Source organism: Triticum dicoccoides, chromosome 1B (genome assembly GCF_002162155.2).
Source record: "Triticum dicoccoides isolate Atlit2015 ecotype Zavitan chromosome 1B, WEW_v2.0, whole genome shotgun sequence".
In the NCBI taxonomy this organism is placed as follows: Eukaryota; Viridiplantae; Streptophyta; class Magnoliopsida; order Poales; family Poaceae; genus Triticum; species Triticum dicoccoides.
Genome location: NC_041381.1, coordinates 53,810,657 through 53,827,215, shown reverse-complemented (window position 1 = coordinate 53,827,215; position 16,559 = coordinate 53,810,657).

Here is a 16,559-nt window from a genome sequence, read left to right as displayed (position 1 = left end):
GATCTGAATCCCTCTGCAGTATGCCTCGGGCCTCCTTTTATAGTCAAAGGGGTCGCCACACTGACACACATGAGGTGGAAAGGTATACAGTGTACAAGCTTATCGCCTGTCATTACGAGACAAAATACATTAAATGCGCTCCTTAGGTGTCCCCTTGCTTTATTGGGGACGGTAACGTGGCACGTCCCGTCTGTCGCCGCTTTGCCTTGCTTCGACACGCGTCCAAGCCAATGAGGCGTGCAACGCCATGTAAGCTGGCAGGCTGCTGAGCTGGTGTGGTGGCCGGGTCATCACGAAGACCTACATGCCACCACACAGGTGCTTGACTGGTTGGCTTAGGAGCCACATACTGCCACGTGGGTACTTGCCTAGTTGGTGGGTCGGTCGTTGAGATGGGAATGGCGATGGAGTCTTGGCAGATGTGGGCCTCGCTGCGTCCCCGCGGATGTCCCTGGCAAGAGTCTTGTCGGGGCCCCGGCAAGGGTCTTGCCGTGGCATCGCGGTTGTCCCTGGCAAGGATCTTGCCGGGGGTCTCGTGGGTATCCTTGGCAAGGATCTTGATGAGGATCGTCGTCTTCTGATTCTCACCTAATCTGCATGATTCTGGTGTTTACAAAGATCTGCATGCCACCATGGGGGTGCCTCCCGAGCCTTTGTTCCAACGTGGTTGATGGTGTTTGGAACTCTTCGGATCTAGGGTGGCAGCTCTGCTGGTGTTGGGCAAGTTGCCCCGGCAAGGCTCTTACCAGGGCTGTAGAGGCCGCTTCGGCAAGGGCCATGCCGGGGGAATTCACCTCGCCCCTCTACTCTTTGTGTTTCTGCCTTGGCGATGCTCTGGTCGTCTTGTGGCTTGTCCTCCTCTACCCCTCCAAGGGTGGCCTGGGGCCTGGGGCGGCGACTGCCCGTGCACAAGTAAAGGGGTACAAATAGGACCCCTACTTTTATACACCGACACCTTGTCACATCCCGATGACCCTAAGGTATAAGTTTCTTTGAAACCGTAATTGCTCTAGCTGCATGCAGATCTTTTTCGATTATTTAGTCGAATCTAGGTCTTGGTTCAAAGAGGAAACAAGGGTGCGGTGGGGTGGAGCATGAATCTAGGACGTGGTTCCATGAGGAAAGGAGGGAGGGAAAGTAGCATAGACTGGCTATCCAGCCGCTTTGTTGGTCGAAATGGGAAAAGCGGGTAACCCAGTACACATATCTGTAAGGAACCAATCTCTTTGTTGAAAAGGTAAAGAAACTGGGGGGGGGGGCCGGTAGTTTGTGCAGGACTAGATTTGCTGCCCTCACATAGGAAAAAGGTTCAAAGAGAACAAATATGGGACCAATGCAGATATGCCGCTTGGCTACATACTCTGTATCACTTATTTATACGTGTGGACGCAGATGGTGCTGGCATGTCCCATGTCCCATGTCCCATGCAACTACTTTGTTGTTGTTAATCTAAGAATGCCACTCAAAAATTGAAAAATCCCACTGTTAAAAATAAATTACATTTTTAACGAATGTTTTTTAAGAGAATGTCTCTGTTAATATGAATCAATGCAACTGTTTTAGAAATGCTACTATCCTACTTTGTTTTCCATCAAGACAAGTTATATACCTCTTTTTGTCGCCGTTTGTTTCATCCTCCTTTATTGGCCAGTAGTTGTTTCCTTTTTTGCCTCGGTTAAAACAGGGATATCTATTCAACTTGTTGCTACAGCAAACTTAAATGTCACACCGGCGACTTTGCTTGATTTCAGTGCAACTGCACAAAACGAGATTGGATTTCCGATTCATGTTGGCAGATTTGTACGTGATCTTGTGTGCGTCATGACAGGTTGGTACTTGCCTTCATCCACGGTATCGTGCAGTGTGTTTTGAGATGTTGTGCTACTTGTATTGGTACTGTTTTAAATAAATGTTGAATTGAAGCTATTCTATTGCTCTCTTTTCCTATTAAGTAGTGAACAAAAATGGTACCAACCCAGACATGATACTTGTTGCTTTGTTACAACAAAGTCTGCATCACCCCCTTTATAAGTAGATGGAAGCACATGGTTTTTTTGCGCCCACTCTCCCATGGAACAGTTTATGCTTTTTGTTAATCTAATGCCGCTGGTAAAATTAAGCAATGCCACTCTCAGAATTAACTACTGAATCTTAGTTCAAAACTGCAACACTTGTTAGGGATTGGCGGAATTACCATTTTTTGGCCGAATGTTTCATCCTCCTTTATTTGCTAGTAACTGATTCCTTTTTTGCCTCTGTTAAAACAGGGATATCTATTCAACTTGTTTCCATTGCGACATTTTGCCTCGCTACGTGAAACACATATGTTTTAAGAGTGTTTTGTGCAGTTTAACTTGAATGGCACATCGTCGACTTTGCTTAATTTTGGTGGAACTGCACAAAAGGAGATCGGATTTCCATGTATGTGTTGAGATTTCATTCAAATCCTCCTCGCGAATTGTTTCCAATCATGGTCAAGAAAGGCCAGTACTGACTTTCATCCACATCATGGTGCAGTGTGCTTGGAGATGTTGTGCTACTTGTATTGGTACTATTTTGGAACTGTTGTCTTTTACCATTAAGTGAGCAAAAATTGTTCCAACCCAGACATGATGCTTGTTTCTTTGTTACAACAAAACTCTGCATCACCCCCTTTATAAGTATATGGAAGCACATGCTATTGTTGCGGCCACTCTCCCCTGGAACTATTTATGCTTTTTGTTAATCTAATGTCGCTGATAAAATTAAGCAATGCCACTCTCAAAATTAATTAACTACTGAATCTTAGTTCAAAACTGCAACACTTGTTAGGGATCGACGGGAGTACTGTTTCTATTAGGAATCGGCCCGACTACATGTTTAAGAAATGTATTGTTCAGATAATGTCTCTCTTATATAGCAGTTACAGTGTTTTACAAATGGTGCTATCCCGCTTTGTAGTTCTTTCTACATGTTTAACCAAGGTATTGTTGAGATAATGTGTCTGTTAAAATGAATCAGTCGCATTGTTTTAGGAATGGTACTTCTCTGCTTTATCGTTCTTTATACATGTTGAAACAATGCATTGTTAAGATAATGTCTCAGTTAATATGAATGAATCACACTGATGGAGAATTGCTACTCTCCTGCTTTGTTTCCCATTAAGACAAGGTAGATCAGTAGATGTTTTTCTTCTGGGAGTACAAGTCATCAACCATTATTTCTCAGTAGTTGTTTCCCTTATACCTATTGTTGCTTACAGGGATATCAAAATTAAAGCTCAGTTTTATTCCGACTTTGATTTTAATTGAACTGCACAAAAGGAGGCAATGTGTCTAAGGAAAACTGCTGCATTAGTGGGTCCAGTTGGTCTTACCACTTTGCAGAAAGAAGCAGTTACTGTTTGCGCTACATTATAGAAGGAATGATCGAGAAGCTTTACAGAGTATTAGTAGATGCTGGTGACATGACAAGTCTACAGAGAGCATAGGCAACTCTACAACACATGGAGTGCACTGGGCAAAAAGTGCCCAAACAAGTACAAGAAGCCATGGCAGGACTCCAAGTATGTCAATGTCATTCTGAGCAACAATGATGGGGCATCTGGGTATGGTAATCTGTTTACCATACTTTCAGTTTGTTAGTTCACCGATTGTTGGGTTGACACTGGGGCCAATATTCATGTGTGTGCTAATGTGTCTTTATTTTCTTGGAGCATATAAATACAAAATCCATAGGGATGCTCAGCTTGATTTTAGTGGAACTGCACCAAATGTTCAGATGGTTTATGTCCTCCATAATTCTTCATCATGCACAATACATTGAATGGTTCTCTAATCATTCGTTGTCACCTTGAGCCACCGGACTATCAGTTGAAAAACTGATGACAAACCCTGCCTGTTCCACAATCATAGGCATTACATATTTTGAATGGGAAAAGCTTGTCAAAGTTTAATCATTGATGTTAGCAAGAAGACATTAGTTTAATATATTGGAATTGGAAAACCTTGTCAAATTTTGCTCGTTGATGTTAGCCAGAAGACATGCATTTGATATTTTTGAGTGGGACGCCCTTTGCTGTGAGCAACGTCGATCATTTTTTCCTATTCCTATCTTCAGTTCAGAAATATTTACTCTGCTGAGATGCATAGTCACATGAATTTTGACTTATGTAAGGTATTTTAAGAGTTTGTTCTGAATGTTGTCTATGTAATGCCAGGCCTTGTGAGTTTGATTGCAAAGTTGAGCTTGGAATGCTGTGGCATGAAGCATCGCGAGTTGTTCACCGTGCCTCCTGAGAATAATGCTTCATATTGTTTTTCATGTTGAGATAATGCCTGTGATTTGCATGTTATAAAGATCATCCTCTTCTGTTGCTTTTGTGCTTAAGAAGTTCATTCTCTTATGTTTCATTCATAGCCTATACGACAACTCGGGTAGGTTAGAGGTGAAACCATGTGATCTTCTGACTAACTCATCATCTTAGGCCATGATTGGATCGTCATTTCCCAACCAGAACCGCTTGTAAAACTGTCGCTTGTAAATAAAAAGCAGATGGTCTCGGGCGAAGGGCTTCATTGGTCAATTTCGACTAGTAAAATACACACTAGTCTCTCAAATTACACGCGTAACCCGCCGGTTTTACTTACAGACCTCGGGCCCTCGGTTTCATTACGCCTGTATTTTACGTGTTGTTGATGACGAGTAAATTACTGTTGTATCTTAATAAAGGTGTGAAATAAATTAGAGCTCCCAAGCGTGGCCTTACCGTTTCATGTCATCTCAGTCTCTCGAAGGTGCTCATAGGTGTCCGATGATCCTGGCTTCCTGAATGAGCAGCAGGCACTGTATCAGACAATCCATAGGGCCCGCGAGGCCCTCTCTGTCGTACTTCAAATTGTTGCGCTCGCCGTGGCGCCGAGCATTGTCAACATGGTCAACGAACATGAGGATTCAGGAGATGACTTTATTTTGACTGGATGACAGTAGGGACCCACTAGGGCCATAGTCGTATGTACGCAAGTGCCTCCTTATTATGTACAACCATATTTTTTTGCTTACTCCTGGTTTCCTGACATCACGGTCCCTGATGACCCACAAGTATAGGGGATCGCAACAGTTTTTGAGGGTGGAGTATTCAACCCAAATTTATTGATTCGACACAAGGGGAGCCAAAGAATATTCTCACGTATTAGCAGCTGAGTTGTCAATTCAAGCACACCTGGATAACTTAATATCTGCAGCAAAGTATTTAGTAGCAAAGTAGTATGGAAGTAACAGTAAAGTGGCAAAAGTAACAGTAGCAGTTTTGTAGTAATTGTAACAGTGGCAATAGTGAAGTAAATAAGCAAAGATTAATATGTGAAAAGCTCATAGGCATTGGATCAGTGATGGATAATTATGTCGTATGCGATTCCTCATGTAATAGTTATAACATAGGGTGACACAGAACTAGCTCCAATTCATCAATGTAATGTAGGCATGTATTCTGAATATAGTCATACGTGCTTATGGAAAAGAACTTGCATGACATCTTTTGTCCTACCCTCCCGTGGCAGCGGGGTCCTAATGGAAACTAAGGGTTATTAAGGCCTCCTTTTAATAGAGTACCGGACCAAAGCATTAACACTTAGTGAATACATGAAATCCTCAAACTACAGTCATCACCGATAAGTATCCCGATTATTGTCACTTCAGGGCTAACGGATCATAACACATAATAGGTGACTATAGACTTGCAAGATAGGATCAAGAGCTCACATATATTCATGAAAACATAATAGGTTCAGATCTGAAACCATGGCACTCGGGCCCTAGTGACAAGCATTAAGCATAGCAAAGTCATAGCAACATCACTCTCAGAACATAGTGGATACTAGGGATCAAACCCTAACAAAACTAACTCGATTACATGGTAAATCTCATCCAACCCATCACCGTCCAGCAAGCCTACAATGGAATTACTCACGCACACAACGGTGAGCATCATCAAATTGGTGATGGAGGATGGTTGATGATGACGACGGCGACGGATTCCCCTCTCTAGATCCCCGAACGGACTCGAGATTAGCCTCCCCGAGAGAGTTTAGGGCTTGGCGGCGGCTCCGTATCGTAAAATGCGATGAATCCTTCTCCCTGATTTTTTTCTCCCCGAACATGAATATATGGAGTTGGAGTTGAGGTCGATGGAGCTCCAGGGGCCCACGAGGCAGGGGACGCGCCCTAGGGGGGCGCGCCCCCAACCCTCGTGGACAGGGTGTGGCCCCCCTGGCCATGATTCTTTCGCCAGTATTTTTATTAATTCCAAAAATAACTTCCGTGGAGTTTCAGGTCATTCCGAGAACTTTTATTTCTGCACAAAAATAACACCATGGCAGTTCTGCTGAAAACAGCGTCAGTCCGGGTTAGTTCCATTCAAATTGTAACACCCCGAGAATCATGCTACAGTAATCTCCTTCCAATGATGCCTTGTCATCATTGTTACTGTTGCTAATCTTCACTTGATCCAAATCACCGATTCAAATTCAAATCCAATCTAAAGTCAAAAACTCTTATTTGTGAGACAAGAGATCTAAAATGTTCATCTTGTGGCAAATAGTCATTTGTTAATATTGGTGGTGAACCAACATTTTTGCAAGGTGTTTAAATGGCCTAAAGCAATTAAAGCAGTGGCTAAAACAATAGTTTAAATGCATTTTTACTTTATATAAAATTCAAACTATTTCAAAAGCCTCACAGCCTTTTTGTGGCAGTGCTAACTATTGCAATGTAATTATGTGGCCAAGTCCCACGTTTTACAAAATCCTTTTGGCAGCCAAAATATTACCATGCTTTTTCTGTAAAAAGAAAAGAGCAGAGGTAAAAGAAAAAAAAAACCTGACCCCCCTGGGCCTTTGTCATCTGGGCGGTCCAACCCAGCAGCCCACCTCCCCCGGTCGCCTCCCTCCTCTCTGTTCACCCGACCCAGCGACCGCGCTCGCTGGTCGCCACCGAACCCTGTCGTCGTCCCCATTGGGGAAGGGATAAGGGCGACGTCCCCTCGACGCCTCGGCCTCCTCCCTCACTCACCTCCGCCTCTCACCTCCGCCTCTCCCACTCCCCTTCAGATCCCCCTCGAGCACTCCCCTCTCTCTGACCCAAGCGCGCCCGCCGCCGTCGCCGCGTCGATCCCGCGGCCACCGTCTTCGCCTCGCGTCGCCAACATGCCGTAGGCATCCGCCGCCGTCCTCCACGTCGAACGGTGCCCACCGTTGGAGCCAGAAGGCTCCGCAGCGTCGGATCCACCCCATCTTCCTCCTCGGGACGCCCGAGCTCGCCGCCGTCGATTCGCTCCGCCGAGCCTTCCCCGAGCCCACGTTTGCACACCTACAGGCGCCCAGTGAGCTCCGCCTCCCTCTCCCTCTCTCCCCGTGCTCTTCTCCGCACCGTAGCTAGCTGTCGCCGCCTCCATGCCCTGCTCGCCGCCGACGAGATCGTGGCCGTCTTTGTGGTCGACCTCGCCGCCACCTGAGGCCACCGTTGAACTCCTGGAGCTCCCAGGAGCCCAACGAGCCTAAGCACGTGCCTCCCCGTGCTTCCTAGCCTAGTTTCCGTCGAGGTCCCATACGCGCCGCCGCCGTAGCTCGTCGCCGGGCTCGTTTCCGGCCACCTCCGGCCACATAACCACCACGGTTCGACGCGGCTAGCTCCGCTCGTTCGAATGCGCCCTCTCGCGCGTGAAACGGCCACCTATGGACGAATCCCGCCGCTCTCCCGTTCGCTCGGCCATCGGAATGGTCGCCGGAGTTAGCTCCGGCGTGTCTCTGGCCGGTGCCGAGCTGTCACCCATGTGGCACCGTCCCGTGCCACTGACTGGTGGCCCCCAGTGGACCCGCTGACCCATGTTGACTGGTTTAACCAGTCAACCGTGCTGACGGGGCAGCCCCCAGCCACTGACATGTGGGCCCCCCTTTGTTATATTAGTCTAATAACGTTTTATAAATAAAAATGATTAGTTAACCTAAAACACTCACTAACGCCCGGGGCCCACCCCTTAATTAACCCTCTGTTAGTCTAAATTAACACTGTTAAAGTCACAGAGGCTGACATGTGGGTCCCGCTGGACCCACATGTCAGGTTTGACCTGTACAGCCGCTGTTGACTTGCTGATGTCAGCATGGCATCATGCTGACGTCATATCCCTTTTCTATTAATTTAGTAATCCCAGAAAATGGTTTAATCTTTAAAAATTCATATAAAACAATCCGTAACTCGGATGAAAATGTTTTCTATATGAAAGTTGCTCAGAAAAATCTAACGAATCTGAATATGCGGTTCGTTCATCTGTCACATGCCTCTAGCGTGCTGAACATGGGACATTCCCCCTCCGGTCATCTATCTGACACAGGTCCGGAACCGGGAAAACATTCCCGGTTGATTCCTCCCTTCACCTTTATCGTGTAGCCATACGTTAGGTCACTCCGGGCACAACATATTGCCACGTTCTGCTTTGTGATGCTATGTTTGCTTTATATTTACTGTTTCTTCCCCCTCTTCTCTCTGGTAGACCCCAAGACCGATGTTGCCCCTGTGATCGACTACGTCAACGACGACCCCTCCTTGCCAGAGCAACCAGGCAAGCCCCTCCCTTGATCACCAGATATCGCCTATTCTCCTCTATACTGCTTGCATTAGAGTAGTGTAGCATGTTACTGCTTTCCGTTAGTCCTATTCTGATGCATAGCCTGACATTGTTGCTACATCTGTTGATACCTTACCTACAATCCTAAATACTTAGTATAGGATGCTAGTTTATCATCTGTGGCCCTACATTCTTGTCAGTCTGCCTTGCTATACTATTGGGCCGTGATCACTCGGGAGGTGATCATGGGTATATACTATACATATATACATACTATACAGGTGGTGACTAAAGTCGGGTCAGCTCGTTGAGTACCCGCACGTGATTCTGATGTGGGGGATGGAAGGACAGGTGGCTCCATCCTGGTAGAGGTGGGCCTGGGTTCCCGACGGCCCCCGACTGTTACTTTGTGGCGAAGCGACAGGGCAGGTTGAGACCACCTAGGCGAGAGGTGGGCCTGGCCCTGGTCGGCGTTCCCGGTTGCTTCATAATAACACGCTTAACGAGATCTTGGTATTTGATCTGAGTCTAGCCACTGGCCTATACACACTAACCAACTACGTGGGAAATATATGGGCACTCGATGTCGTGGTATCAGCCGAAGCCTTCTAGACGTCAGCGACTGAGCGGCTTGCGCCGGATTGGAACATAAGCCTGCTCTTGTATTAAGGGGGCTAGTTCTGCTTTCGGCCGCCCACGCAACATGCAGGTGTGCAATGGGCGATGGGCCCAGACCCCTGCGCCATATGAGTTAGACCGGCGTGCTAACCTCTCTGTTAAGCCTAGGTGGGGCTGCGACATGTTGATCTTCCGAGGCCGGGCATGACCTAGGAAAGTGTGTCCGGCCAAATGGGATCGAGCGTGTTGGGTTATGTGGTGCACCTCTGCAGGGAAGTTAATCTATTCGAATAGCCGTGATCTTCGGTAACAGGACGACTTGGAGTTGTACCTTGACCTTATGACAACTAGAACCGGATACTTAATAAAACACACCCAGACAAGTTCCACAGAACACCGGTGATCGCTTTTCCACAGGGCGACGAGGGGAGGATCGCCGGGTAGGATTATGCTATGCTATGCTACTTGGAGATGCTACTTGGCAGACTTCAGTCTACTCTCTTCTATATGTTGCAAGACGGAGGCTGCCAGAAGCGTAGTCTTCGACCGGATTAGCTATCCCCCTCTTATTCCGGCATTCTGCAGTTCAGTCCACCGATATGGCCCTTTACACATATACCCATGCATATGTAGTGTAGCTCCTTGCTTGCGAGTACTTTGAATGAGTACTCACGGTTGCTTTTCTCCCCCTTTTCCCCTTTTCCTTTCTACCTGGTTGTCGCAACCAGATGCCGGAGCCTAGGAGCCAGACGCCACCTTCGACGACGACTCCTACTACGCTGGAGATGCCTACTACTACGTGCAGCCTGCTGACGACGACCAGGAGTAGCTTAGGAGGATCCCAGGCAGGAGGCCTGCGCCTCTTTCGATCTGTATCACATTTTGTGCTAGCCTTCTTAAGGCAAACTTGTTTAACTAATGTCTGTACTCAGATATTGTTGCTTCCGCTGACTTGTTTATGTCGAGCACTTGTATTCGAGCCCTCGAGGCCCCTGGCTTGTAATATGATGCCTATATGACTTATTTTATTTTTAGAGTTGTGTTGTGATATCTTCCCGTGAGTCCCTGATCTTGATCGTACACATTTGCGTGCATGATTAGTGTATGATTGAATCGGGGGCATCACAAGTTGGTATCAGAGCCAACTGCCTGTAGGAATCCCCCTTCCACACTCCTTGGCCGAAGTTGAGTCTAGATATTACAAAACTGTTTTACTAACATGGTTGTGCGGCCCATGGACCCACGTCGCCATTGGGTGATATTAGGATCTTTTATTCCTCGACCTATACTCTGGGATTCTGATCTCTCTTCTACTCGGGTTAAATGATTTTTGCTAACTCTAAATCTAGGTTTTCGTAAATACTTTCTCCTAGAGAGACCCTTCATTCCAGATGATGGCCTGCTTCACTAGAAGATTCCGAAGATACTCTTCGATATTCTCTCAAGACTTTGTGTCCAGCACTTTTGCTATTCCCGACCACCGATAAATCCTTATGGATAACTACTTACACTTGCCATTCATACGATCATCCCCCGTTGATCTTGTTATTACAAGATACCCCAAAGTTTTCTCTATTGTTCCGAGAATAATTTGTGCCTAATGCCTTGCAGTTCCTTGTCGCCTGAATACACCTACAAATTAATCCTCACACTTACCGAGGATTTGTTTCTCCCTAGTTGTTCAGGTGTTTCACAAAATTCTTCGAAATATTATCTGATTTTTGAGAATCCTCTGCAGCATATGGCTCTAGAAATTCTTGTCTGCCTGCATTATGGTTAAATCCCAAATGCCTAGCATTATTCATTGACATCCTTTGCACTATCATTTTGAGACCGTTGATTCAATATGATGTGGTTGTTCGCAATTGTCAATCACAATTAGAATCCATCCTTCCGACTCAGACGTCATTTTTGAACATGAGCTGGTTCTCGACCAATCAATTGCCATCGGTTGTACCCCTAAGTCTATTCAGCTTATCCATTCTTAATCAGAGTGTTTGCTTCCGATCCTTCGATTTGGAATCATAATTCCTTTGCATTTGAGCTTTGAATTATTCAGATGATTCCACAACCGTTGCATTTGCATTCTTTCCTCTTCTGGTTGAGTACCGATACTCACATCAGATCCTTTGTGGACCATCAAGTCCTTTGTTGGATTGTTATCCGACAGTGTCCTTCATATTTAATCACCTTGTGAGTTATTTCCCTGATACATAATACCATTGGTAAATCCTATACTCTGAATTGGCCAACCATGCTCTGCTTTCGAGCTGGTGATAATTACTCTCGAAGCTTGTGGTATATGTTTCTAAGATGCCTCGGTGGGTTGAACCTATGCCTTTCTTAATCGGTGTGAACCCGAAAGTTTTTAAAGGTTCATACTCCTCTGGTAATTCACCAAGTAGGTCTTCGCACTCAAATCACTTTAATAGAGTAGTGAATGAAAGGTTATGCATTGAAGAAGTGGGAGTCGACCTTGAACTTTGTGTTCATGCCCATGGACATGATGTAGATCTTATCATCAAAGCTTCCCTTACATTAATTATTCCCTTGGTATAAGTTCATCTTATATCTAGGATCTAGTCTTTTGCAATCTTGGTTCCGGCCATATTGATATTCTTTGATTCCATTTCTCAGACAAGTAAAAGCGCTTGTCTTCTATAGATCAATACACCCCACTTCAACCTTTAATTTGATATGCCCTCGAGTATTATCTCCCTGGTATCTCGAGGATATCATGCCATTGCACTACATCTTATGAATTTGTGCCGGAGTAATACCTTTCCCTATCATAGTCACTCCATGAGTTTTGGGTTGTCGTCAACCGAGAACACTGAATAGTGACTCGAGTCTGCACTATGGTTCAACAACTCTTCAGTAATCTTCTTTAAGTACGAGTTTGTACCTGATCGTGTCATTCATAGCCTGCTCTGCTATATCTATTCATGTTGATTTTAACTGTGCTACCTGGTCCTTCTTCTCGGAGCACAATTTTCGATGATGAGCTAAGCTTACGTCGATTTTCCTCGTCATGTCATTTCGCCTTGAACAACAAACTTGGTTTGGAGTTTGTGACGTACCCGCGGCTCCAATAACCTTTCGCTTCATCATTCCTTTGACTTGATGTCATCGCCGTTCGGTTACACCTTCATGAAATCTCTCAACAATTGTGTCGTGATCATCATCAACATTTTGAGCTCTTCTAGGATATCAATAGAATTCATGATGAGAAATACCATCCTTGCCCTCGATGAATTTTATTATCATCGACCACTTTATTGTCTTCCCACCAACACAGCTTGATCGTGTTTGTTGTTGTACCTTGAGTTCCCTGCCATCCAGCAATTGTTCTTCTTTACTCGGAACATTACCATCTCTTATGTCATCAATGTTATGAGAATTACACCACCTCTTAAGAATTTGTGATACAGTGATGCTTCCCACCATCACCATTCTTTCTTGGTCCTCGTGTTAATTCCAACCGGTGTACCAACAAGTGAACGGTGCTGTTTGAATTCTGCCCTTCTAGCAACCCTATTGCTTTGAAGTTAATGGTCGGCCATTCATTCTTGGACTATTGATTATTGAATCACCATTCTGACATTGGTCGTGCAACCCAACCCATATTTTGGGTGCACCTTTCAACCAATGTTTAATTGTGTATGTTTTCCTCGAGTATACCTCATTATATCATTTGATCTGAAAAATGTTATCTCCTTGTTCACATAATTGTGGAAATCCATCTTTTGGAAATCCCAATGGATTGTCGCTGAGTTCATCAGCCACCTCCTCACCCTCTCCTTGGTTTAATGATGAACTCATGATTCAGAACTTGCTTCCATAGCTTATTTCCCAAGAATCTTGCAACTCCATCACGTCAAATTGAGTTGCACCCTTCCTTCTGATGCATCATGAGTCTGAGGTATCCTGACACCTATCAGATCCAAATCTCGGGTCAGATATGATGGTTTGAACATATTTCCAGGAGTTTTAACATTGGTCTTTATATGACCCGGTAAGGTGATGGCATGCCTAGCACACCTGGCTGGGGAACCCATTGTTATAATACCCCCTCTTTTCAGTAAGGTTAGCCATTCTTCCATAAGGAAATTGTAAGACTTATTCTATAAGATGTTCCTGATGGATCCTTTGTGAATACAAAGACTGACCTTTGCTTGCAAGCCATGTCAGTGCTATCTCGAAGCATGTCCATGGTACTCCGATTTTCAACTAAAACATTTGAAGCCCAATGCTAAATGTTTCTTGCTCGATTATCCAAACACCGCTGTATGGGTAATGTCATGAAAATTCTCTCCCCCACCTAAAGAGTTTACTACATTATATCCTGTCATGGATATCATACTCTGCTCGTCCTTCCGAAGGTTATACCCTTGAAATATGTGTTTAAACACATTTTCCTTTCCATTGTTCTGTTTAATCTCATAATCATATTTTTCTCTCCATTGGTTGGGTTAACGTTTCTTGTGATCTATATGATCTGAGCAGTAATATTCTCCTGCTTAGGTAAACACCTCGGTTTACAACTCTATCAGTGTTACCCTGTTACTATTGCTGACGACATCCTAGTAACCCCCGATGGATGAGAACTTTGCCTATTGGGCCGGCTCGTTCAACGAGTAGGAAAATGGTTCTCTTCGTCCCTCGCCCTTGGTACCAACGTTGTTGCCAACATAACTGACAGGCTATCCTCTGCCATGCCTTGCTACCATGACCGTGCAATATATCGGTCCCCTTTCTACTTTTAACCCACATGGTGGGCCCATAACCCACAGTTCCACAGGATCAAAACCTAACTCTCTTGTATATCCCCTGTTTCTAAAAGTTTTTCCTCACGCTTGGTTTCGTATGTAATTCACGAGTCACCTTCCGAGAGATCACCAATTCTGGTATCAGACAAAATACTTATTCCCATCGCTCTGAAACTCTTCCACACTCTGTTTCAGGCAACGAATGATTGCCTACCCGATTGAAGCTTTTTATTGCACCTTCTTACCTTGCTCTCGATGACTTTCTTGAATTTCAACTTGAGAGATGCCTCTTTGCCAATTTCACTGAGATAGTCCCCAGATAACTATCTTGTTAAGCTCTGTCTTTTCCGAGTCTTTCCCCCTTACTCCACCCCTTAAATCTCGGGACGAGATTTCTTGTAGTGGAGGAGATTTGTAACACCCCGAGAATCATGCTACAGTAATCTCCTTCCAATGATGCCTTGTCATCATTGTTACTGTTGCTAATCTTCACTTGATCCAAATCACCGATTCAAATTAAAATCCAATCTAAAGTCAAAAACTCTTATTTGTGAGACAAGAGATCTAAAATGTTCATCTTGTGGCAAATAGTCATTTGTTAATATTGGTGGTGAACCAACATTTTTGCAAGGTGTTTAAATGGCCTAAAGCAATTAAAGCAGTGGCTAAAACAATAGTTTAAATGCCTTTTTTACTTTATAAAAATTTCAAACTATTTCAAAAGCCTCACAGCCTTTTTGTGGCAGTGCTAACTATTGCAATGTAATTATGTGGCCAAGTCCCACATTTTACAAAATCCTTTTGGCAGCCCAAATATTACCATGCTTTTTCTGTAAAAAGAAAAGAGTAGAGGTAAAAGAAAAAGAACCCCCCCTGACCCCTCTGGGCCTTTGTCATCTGGGCGGCCCAACCCAGCAGCCCACCTCCCCCGGTCGCCTCCCTCCTCTCTGTTCACCCGACCCAGCGACCGCGCTCGCTGGTCGCCACCGAACCCTATCGCCGTCCCCGTCGGGGAAGGGATAAGGGCGACGTCCCCTTGACGCCTCGGCCTCCTCCCCAGCTACCACCACTCACCTCCGCCTCTCCCACTCCCCTTCAGATCCCCCTCGAGCACTCCCCTCTCTCTGACCCGAGCGCGCCCGCCGCCGTCGCCGCATCGATCCCGCGGCCACCGTCTTCGCCTCGCGTCGCCAACATGCCGTAGGCGTCTACCGCCGTCCTCCACGTCGAATGGTGCCCACCATTGGAGCCGAAAGGCTCTGCAATGCCGGATCCACCCCGTCTTCCTCCTCGGGACGCCCGAGCTCGCCGCCGTCGATTCGCTCCGCCGAGCCTTCCCCGAGCCCACATTGGCACACCTATAGGCGCCCAGTGAGCTCCGCCTCCATCTCCCTCTCTCCCCATGCTCTTCCCCGCGCTGTAGCTAGCTGTCGCCGCCTCCGTGCCCTGCTCGCCGCCGACGAGATCGTGGCCGTCTTTGTGGTTGACGTCGCCGCCACCTGAGGCCACCGTTGAACTCCTGGAGCTCCCAGGAGCCCAACGAGCCTGAGCACGTGCCTCCCCGTGATTCCTAGCCTAGTTTCCGTCGAGGTCCCATATGCGTCGCCGCCGTAGCTCGTCGCCGGGCTCGTTTCCGGCCACCTCCGGCCACATAACCACCACGGTTCGACGCGGCTAGCTCCGCTCGTTCGAACGCGCCCTCTCGCGCGTGAAACGGCCACCTATGGACGAATCCCGCCGCTCTCTCGTTCGCTCGGCCGTCGGAATGGTCGCCGGAGTTAGCTCCGGCGCGTCTCCGGCCAGTGCCGAGCTGGCACCCATGTGGCACCGTCCCGTGCCACTGACTGGTGTCCCCCAGTGGACCCACTAACCCACGTTGACTGGTTTAACCAGTCAACCGTGTTGACGGGGCAGCCCCCAGCCACTGACATGTGGGCCCCCCTTTATTATATTAGTCTAATAACGTTTTATAAATAAAAATGATTAGTTAACCTAAAGCACTCACTAACGCCCGGGGCCCACCCCTTAATTAACCCTCTGTTAGTCTAAATTAACACTGTTAAAGTCACAGAGGATGACATGTGGGTCCCGCTGGACCCACATGTCAGGTTTGACCTGTACAGCCGCTGTTGACTTGCTGATGTCATCATGGCATCATGCTAACGTCATATCCCTTTTCTATTAATTTAGTAATCCCAGAAAATGGTTTAATCTTTTAAAATTCATATAAAACAATCATAACTCGGATGAAAATGTTTTCTATATGAAAGTTGCTCAAAAAAATCCAATGAATCTGAATACGCGGTTCGTTCATCTGTCACATGCCTCTAGCATGCTGAACATGGGACATTCCCCCTCCGGTCATCTATCTGACACAGGTCCAGAACCGGGAAAACATTCCCGGTTGATTCCCCCCTTCACCTTTATCGTCTAGCCATACGTTAGGTCACTCCCGGCACAACATATTGCCACATTCTGCTTTGTGATGATATGTTTGCTTTATATTTACTGTTTCTTCCCCCTCTTCTCTCCGGTAGACCCCAAGACCGATGCTGCCCCTGTGATCGACCACG